The sequence below is a fragment of the Crocuta crocuta genome, unplaced genomic scaffold (assembly GCF_008692635.1).
Source record: "Crocuta crocuta isolate KB4526 unplaced genomic scaffold, BGI_CrCroc_1.0 scaffold102, whole genome shotgun sequence".
NCBI lineage: Eukaryota > Metazoa > Chordata > Mammalia > Carnivora > Hyaenidae > Crocuta > Crocuta crocuta.
Window position 1 is genome coordinate 11,968,552 of NW_027530019.1, and position 8,590 is coordinate 11,977,141.

The window sequence follows — 8,590 nt, forward strand, 5'->3', positions numbered from 1 at the left end:
AAGCCGCAGCTGCTTATGCAACAAGCTTTAATCCCGGGTTAAAATCCACCACGCGCACCAGTGGCATATTTCATTTCCTCATTGGGTCGTGAAGCTAGTGGCACATGAGATCCACCACGGACAGACTTGTCCCCCCCCCCCCCCACAAAACCCTCAAGAAAGCATGTCAGAATGCCAGGAAGTGAACAGTATGTTACCATAAGGAAACATTATATCTTTAAAATTATTTTTATAGGGGTGTCTGGATAGGCCAGTTGGTTGAACGTCTGTCTGACTCGATTTCAGCTCAGGTCATAATCCCAGGGTTGTGGGATCAATCCCTGCATCAGGCTCATGCTGAACATGGAGCCTGCTCAAGATATTCTCTCTCTCTCTCTGCATCTGGGTGGCTCAGTCAGTTAAGTGTCAGACTCTTGATTTCAGCTCAGGTCATGATTTCATGGTTCCTGAGATGGAGCCCCGTGTAAGGCTCTGTGTGACAGTGTGGAGTCTGCTTGGGTTCTCACTCTCCCTCTCTCTCTCTCTCTCTCTCTGTACCTCCCTGCATGCACATGTTCTCTCTCTCTCTCTCAAAAAAAAAACTTAAAAAAAAAAGATTCTCTCTCTCCCTCTGCCCCTCTCCCCATTTAAAAAAATTAAAAAATAAAATTATTTTTGTAATTATTTGCCAACTTTTTTAGTATGACTAATTATTCTTGAGACCTATATCATAAATGCAACACTCAGAAACACTAATACAAATAATTCCATAACTTAAATTCTTTATCAAAAGCCAAACTTGTGGTTTATTTAGCAACAACCAGGATTCTCTGACGTATTACATTTATGTGTCAAACATTCAATTGAGCACCTGCTCTGTGCCAGGCACTGAACTGGGTGCCAGGTAAACAAAGGTGAACAACACATCATCCTCATTTAGGATCTCATAGAATGGTTATTGAACTTTACTGAGAAGCACAGCTAAGCTTACTTTCACTCATGCAAAGTCTGCTGTGGATCTCAGAGACACTCTGGGGCAACTGTCCTCTTCTTCTTCTTTTTAAAAATTTTTTAAATGTTTATTTATTTTTGAGAGAGAGACACACAGAGTGCGAGCGGGGGAGGGGCAGAGAGAGAGAGGGAGACACAGAATCTGATGCTTAACCAACTGAGCCACCCAGGCGCCCCCAGGGAGACACAGAATCTGAAGCAGGCTCCAGGATCTAAGCTGTCAGCCCACAACCCAACACGGGACTCAAACTCACCAACTGTGAGATTATGACCTGAACCAAAGTCGAACCCTGAGCCACTCAGGCACCCCTGTCCTCTTCTTGTTGGATTAGTGATGCAGGGTGTTTCGATGCTGTGGTGCATCCATGTCAGTATATCCTTTCACAGTAACTGCAGCAGAGGAAGAGAACATTGGATAGTCTTAAAACTGAAATGAAACGCTATGGCCTGAAATGGATAAATGTCATTTCTCTTCATAATCCATTGGCCGGAACCAGTAGTACGGGATGGCTGCCTAATTGTAAGGAGGCTGAGAGGTATAATCCTCCAATAGGCCTGGAGGGGTAGAAAAACTACATAGAAAACCCTTATTAATATATATAAATATACTTGCTCCTAACAAGTTTCGTTTCTTTTTAAAAAATTTTTTAAGCTTATTTATTTATTTTGAGAGAGACAGAGACAACACTAGTGGGGAGGGGCAGAGAAAGAGGGAGACAGAGAATCTCAAGCAAGCTCTGTGCTTCCAGGACTGAACCTGATGCAGGACTTGAACTCACGAACCAGAAGATCATGACCTGAGTTCAAACCAAGTGTTGGACATTTAACCGACTGAGCTGCCCAGGTGCCCCAACAAATTTCATTTCTTACTATGGGTCACAGTAAAAAAATATCTTTGAGAAACTACTGCTTCCTTCCCTCTGTCCTCACCACACCCTACAATCCAAAGAAGTGCATAGACTTACCAGACCTGCATTCAGAGGCCAGTACTTCTGTGAACTTAGTCGGGTCACCTAACCTCTCTGAGCTTCTTTCGCCTCAGAGGTAAAAAAGGGAAATAGTATCTGCCTTATAAGATTGTGGTAAGGCATAAGAGACATAGTAAATATCTGGATCCAGGCTTTACTGTGGGTGTGAATTTAGTCAATAGAAATTGTCACCATTCTGCCAAGCAGAACTCTTAGATTTCTCCAGATACAATGTCTGTTGCATAATGCCATGCCTTTGCGCATGCGTGCCTCCTTCCCTGGCTTGATTTTCCTCCTCTCTGCCTGTTAAATGCTTCATCATTCAGTACTCATCATGTCCTTCCTCTCAGAACTGTTCCTTAAGGTGAGCAAATAAGCAGATATGATACAGAGTAGTGGATAATGAGCATGTACCCTGGAGACAACTGGCAATCATGGTATGAATCCCAGCTCCACCACTTCACCAGCTAAGACAGGCCTGTGACTAGCAAGTTACTTAATATTTCTAAGATTCAGTTTACTCACCTGTGAAACAGATTTAATATTAGTACCTACTTTACAGGATCATTGTGAGGAATAAAAGGGAAAATGCCCCCAAAATGTTAAGTTCAATGTCTGGCCCTTAAGTGTTCATCACACTCTTCGTTACACCTTCACTGTACCTGGCACCTGCTTCTGCTAGAATTCCTCTCACACTGTGCTGCTCTTATTTGTTTGGTGCCATGCCCTGTACTAGACTATGTACTTGCCAAGCACTGTCCCAGAGTTCAACAATAATAGCTAAGGTTTTTTTGGAACACTTATAAAAAGTACTAAGAAATATGCTAAACACTTTACATACATTACGTCATTTAATGTTAGTTGGAAACTATATCAAGGTGACTCCTACCTACTAAGTAAGGTTGGCCAGGGCTGGACAACACCTCTGCCTCTTTTCTCTCTGCAACATAGGTAACTGCAGGGCTTTATTCATTCATGTCCTGATGCACAGCACCTACAATGTCCCCTGCTTCCAGGTCTGCAGATGATGTTTTAATGTTCATCTCGCTTTGAGTGAGGCGGCCTCTCTGCAGTGGTCTGTTCTTGAGCTGCTTCACTGTGTTTCTTTTGTCATGGTATCATTTGAAGGCCTTTGGATGCCCTGTGTCTATAAAAAGATAGACCGTCCTCTGTTGGCTCATTTCTAATTTGGATGGGTTTCAGTTTTGTTATGAACAAAGCTACAGTAACATTCTGGTGAAGCCTACTACCTGGATACTCCTGGGAGGCTAAGAAAGAAGATAGCACAGACCTGGTTGGGTTAACCAAAATAATCATTTCTCTCAACCCTTTATCTTTATTTCCTCCCATAATGCCTCCACCCTCTCTTTTGCCTGCCTTTCCCACATCCTTCCTTCTTAATTTGATCAATTTCTCTCCCTTTAGCCTCCCTTTCCCCACTGCTAATGAATACACATGGGGTTTCCCACACTTAAACAGTTAATGAATAGGGAAATGCAAATCAGAACCACAATGAGATATCACTTCATATACTTTAGGATGGCTCTTCTAAAAAAAGAAACACAAATAGAAAACAACAAGTGTTGCTGAAGAAGTAGAGAAAATGAAACTCCTGTGCATTACTGGTGGGAATGTAAGATGGTGCAGCTACTATAGAAATCATTAGGGTCATTTCCTGGGGTGCCTGGTGGCTCAGTCGTTTAAGCGTCCAAGTTTGGCTCAGGTCATCATCTCATGGTTCATGGGTTTGAGCTCTGCATCAGGCTCTGTGCTGACAGCTAGCTCAGAGCCTAGAGCCTGTTTCAGATTCTGTATCTCCCTTTCACTCTGACCCTCCCCTGCTCATGCTCTCTCTCTCTCTCTCTGAAATAAATAAAACATTAAAAAATTAAAAAAAATCATTAGGGTCATTTTTCAAAATGTTAAGTAGGCCTCATGCCCAACATGTGACTTGAACTCATGACCCTGAGATCAAGAGTTGCATGCTCTACCAATTAAGCCATCCAGGTGCCTTGATTCCTCACATCTTAAACATAGAATTACCCACAGGAAACAACCCACAAAACTAATAGGCATCCAACGGAATGGGAAAAGATAGTTGCAAACGACATATCAGATAAAGGGTTAATATCCAAAATCTATAAGGAACTTACCAAACTNTGAAAGCAGAGACTTGAACACATATTTGTACACTTATGTTCATAGTAGCATTGTTCACAATGTGCAAAAGGTGGAAATAAGCCCAGTTGCCATCAATAATGAATAGAAATACAAAATGTGGTAAGTACATACAATGGAATATTATTCACCCTTACAGAGGAAGGGAATTCTGGCACATGCTACAATATCATTGAATCTTGAATATATTATGCCAAGTGAAGTAAATCAGACACAGAAGAGCAAATATTGTATGACAGGCACCCCTGTCATATACTTTATACTTTGTTTATTTATTTAAACAATTTTAAAGTGTTTATTTTTTTTTAGACGAGAGAGCAGCAGAGCGTGAGCAGGGGAGGGGCAGGGAAGAGAGAGACACAGAACTGAAGCAGGCTCCAGGCTCTGAGCTGTCAGCACAGAGCCTGTTGTGGGGCTTGAACTCACAAGCTATGAGATCATGACCTGAGCTGAAGTCAGACACTCAACTAACTGAGCCACCCAGGCACCCCCATATACTTTAAAATATAAATCTTTGGGGCACCTGGATGCCTCAGTCTGTTAAGCATCTAACTCTTGATTTCAGCTCAGGTCATGATATAATGTTCATGAGATTGAGCCCTGTGTTTGGCTCTGCGTTGACAGCGCATAGGCTGCTCGGGATTCTTTCTCTTCTCTCCTTCTGCCCCTCCCTTCCTTGCACGTGCTCTCTCTCAAAAATAAATAAATATTTAATAAAGTATATGACAAAATCACTACTTTTAAGGTTTTTACCCTCCTGTTCAAGAGAAAAAGCTTGTACATATAAAACAATGAATGAGCAGTTTAGTCATGGTTATAATCTAGTTTTCATTTGAACATAATTAAGCATTTACAGTATAAAGCATAAATATCACAGGGTGTCAGAAGGAGAGCAATCATTATAAAATGAGCCCATTAGGGAAAGTTTTTAAGGAAAACATGGGATTTAAGGTGTTTTTTTTAAAGTTTATTTTATTATTTTGAGGAAGAAAGAGAGCACGCAGGGGAGGGGCAGAGAGAGAGGGAGAGAATCTCAAGCAGGCTCCACATGGAGCCCAGCATAGGGGTAGATCCCATGAACAGGAAGATCATACTTGAGGCAAAACCAAGAGTCAGACACTTAATCCATAGAGCCACTTAGGTGCCCCTAAGGTGTGTTCTAAATGGATGGAGTCAATGTATCAATTAGGGCCTATTAGTTGCAAGTGATAGAAACCCAACTCTGATATAGGTAAAAGAATTTATTGGTGCTTAGAAGTCAGGGAAAGACTAAATGGCTGAGCCATGAGAAGATAATAGATGCAGCTGGGCCTCAGGAACAGCTGGAACTGACAATATAAATGCTGACTGGGTCTTTGTTTATCCTTCCATTACTTTCTCTCTCAGCACCTTGATTTTTTTAAAAATATTTTTTATTTATTTCAAGAGAGAGAGAGAGACAGCGTGAGCAGGGGAGGGTCAGAGAGAGAGGCAGTCACAGACTGAAACAGGCTCCAGGCTCTGAGCTGGCAGTCAGCACAGAGCCCGACGCGGGGCCCGAGCCCACGAACCGCGAGATCATGACCTAAGCGAAAGTCGGATGCTTAACCGACTAAGCCACCCAGGCGCCCCTCAGCACCTTGATTTTATTTTCTCTTGCTGTAAACCATTTTTCTTCACATTATTACCAGTTAGCGAATAAGCTCTGCAGGAGCCACCAGGGTTAAACAGACTATTTTCCAGTTTTACGGCAGAAGAACTCTGGGAATGACCTGATTGATCAGATCAGGTGCTTATCACTGGACCAATCAGCTAAAGTGGGAGGAAGGGGGAGTCACAGAAACACCTGAGATCAAAGTTTGGGAGGGAGAAGAGGGGGATATGCTGAGCAGAGAAAATGTTAACTCCATTATGCGGAGGAATGAGTGTGGTTTAGGTAGATAGGAGCTGTGATGAGAAATTGAGGATTAGAGGGAGGAGCATAGATGGTATAGGAGATTTTGAAGGGCTTAGAATTTATGCATTGGAACATCTGGAGGCCAGAGGAATTTGGTGTCAGCTCTGGGTGTCACATTTTAAAGCGGAAATAGATAAACTGTTGTGTCCAGAATAGGGCAATCAGTAGACTGAATGTCAATTTGTATAAGAACAATAACTATAGGGTTCCTTCTGGTTTTGGAAGGAAGGAGTGAAAGTTTAGAGACAGCAAAGAGAATTCAGTAGGATTTAGGGCTGGTGAGAAGAGGTTTAAGTTTTACAGCAAAGATTTCCAGGTTAGAAGGAGGTGGGCATTTACAGAAATAGGAACATAAGGGGAGTTAAATGAGTAAATATGATATATTCAGTTTCAGACATGCTGAATTTGAGATGCTAGTGGTGTATCCCACAGCTGGAACTGCTATCAGGAATTTGGAAATGGAGGCACCTGAGTGGCTTTGTCGGGTTAAGTACCTGACTCTATTAAAAAATTGTTTTTTAATCTTTATTTTTGAGAGAGAGAGAGAACAAGCAGGGGAGGAACAGAGAGAGAGAGAGAGAGGGAGACACAGAACCTGAAGCAGGATCCAAGCTCTGAGTTATCAGCAAAGAGCCCCATGTGGGGCTTGAACCCACAGACCGCGAGATCATGCTATGAGCAGAAATTGGATGCTTAGCTGACTGAGCCACCCAGGTGCCCCAGTACCTGACTCTTAATTTCAGCTCAGGTCATGATCTCAGGTTTGTGATTTCCACCCCCACGTCAGTCTCTGGGCTGACTGTGGAGCCTGTTTGGGATTCTCTCCCCTCCCGCCTCTGTCTCTTTCCTTCTCACTCAAAATAAATAAATGTCATAAAAATATAAATAAAAAATAAAAAGCTCTTCCTTAAAAAAAGTGGTTGGAAATATATGCTGGGATTTAGGGAAGGAGATGAAATTGTACATAACTCATTTCTGAAATGAGTCAGTGGTGGAGGCAGCTGTGGAAGGTTCAAGGTGATAGAAGAACCAGGCAATGTCAGTCTAGAAAAGTCAAAAGCAGAATTTCAAGAAGGAAGACGTGGTGGAGTGGAAACAAATGGTGGAGGAAACTTGGAAAAGCCAATTGATTGTATTTGGTGAGGTCTTTCGGAACCTTGGAAAAGACTCTAGTGAATTGCCAGGGGATATAATTCATTCAGATACTTGCTGAGAGCTTAATTCCTGCTAGCACAGTGCGAACTGCTGGGGACAGGAGGAACAGCAGAGTTCTGGACCCAGGAAGCTCACAGGTGGCAGAGGAAGTGAGAAATGAATTCTTAAGATACAATGTTGAAAGTGCTTCAACAGCGATGTGCAATGGATACAGTAGTTCTGTAGAGGGGATGGCCCCACTGGGCAGGATTTGGGGAGGACGGTTTGCTGTCTAGGTGCATGGTGGGTCTCCAAGGATGCCGTGGGGGCGATTCCAAGTATATCTTGTCCTCTGAGGCCATGGGCAGCTCTTAGGTGCTTGCGGGGAGAGGCGGCAGGAGGGGACCCTGGCGCCCCGGGGCGAAAGGACATTAGCAGTATTTGGGTCCTATTTGAAAGATGCGAGGTGGAGTTTGCAGCCTGAAGCAGATGGATGCAGAAAGGGAAGGAGGAAAGCTTCTCTAAATTCTCCTCTACTTTCTCACAGGGCAGAAAAGATCAGAAGGCGTGGAAGCGGAGCTCTTTGGGAGGCTCGTCGACCAAAATCCTCACTCAATTTGCCGGGCTCCGGAAATCTTGTTACTTTTCTGCGGACTGCGCCTCGGCCGGAACTCTAGTGCCGCGAGGCCTGGTTTGACTCCGGACTGGAAAAGCAGATGGACACACACAAAGAGAGTGGAGTACCCGGTCGGGAAAAGCGGAAACCCGGGTGGAAGTCCCTCGCGCGCGCCGGCAGAGAGGCGAGCAGGCACGGGAGGAGGGCTGTTGGCGCGTCCGGGACGTGGGAGGGCAACACAGCCCTAGGAGGTGAGGCCTGACGGCGCTGCCTCGCCACGGCATGGTCCCGACCGCTCCACCGAAATCAGACCCGGAGTTAAAACAGGAGCTCTAGGGTTAGTTTTGCCACTTAACAGCTGTATGACCTCGGTGATTTATTCTTGGAACCTCCGTTTCCTCGTCTTTGTAATCGGAACACTTATAGCACCTCTCTCAGGACTGTTGGGAGCAGTCAGTGAAATATACTTAAAAACAGTTTCTGGCATGTGGTAAGACCTGGATATATAGTCTTTACTAAGAATACTCTGTTTTAGCTCATAGGATTGGTTCCGTTGCCGTCAAAATTCATCAACCTCTGCCCGGGTTCGTCCAGTTGATGGGTTTTACTTTATTAGTAAAAATACGAAGCAAAAATTTATAATTAAGTTTATATTATTAGAGAAGTAACTGAACTACTGAGGGCTTGGAAGATAGGGTGAGTAATGTTACTCATAATCCCATCCTTTTTACGGCTTTAAGTCTTTTTTCGACACCCCCCCCCCAAGCT

At 43.6% G+C, this 8,590-nt stretch overlaps 1 protein-coding gene across 6 annotated transcripts in view; it reads left to right on the forward strand.

Annotated features, from left to right (window-relative positions):
- Positions 1 to 7,979: 7,979 nt before the first annotated feature.
- The window catches only part of NDUFAF1 (NADH:ubiquinone oxidoreductase complex assembly factor 1), a 30,278-nt gene continuing 29,667 nt past the window's right edge, over positions 7,980 to 8,590 (forward strand). For 3 of the 6 annotated variants that reach the window (XM_077764642.1, XM_077764640.1, XM_077764639.1), the window contains exon 1: positions 7,980 to 8,159. The gene's annotated coding sequence lies outside the window, so the exon portion shown is untranslated. The other 3 variants (XM_077764641.1, XM_077764643.1, XM_077764644.1) reach the window with 3 other exon arrangements.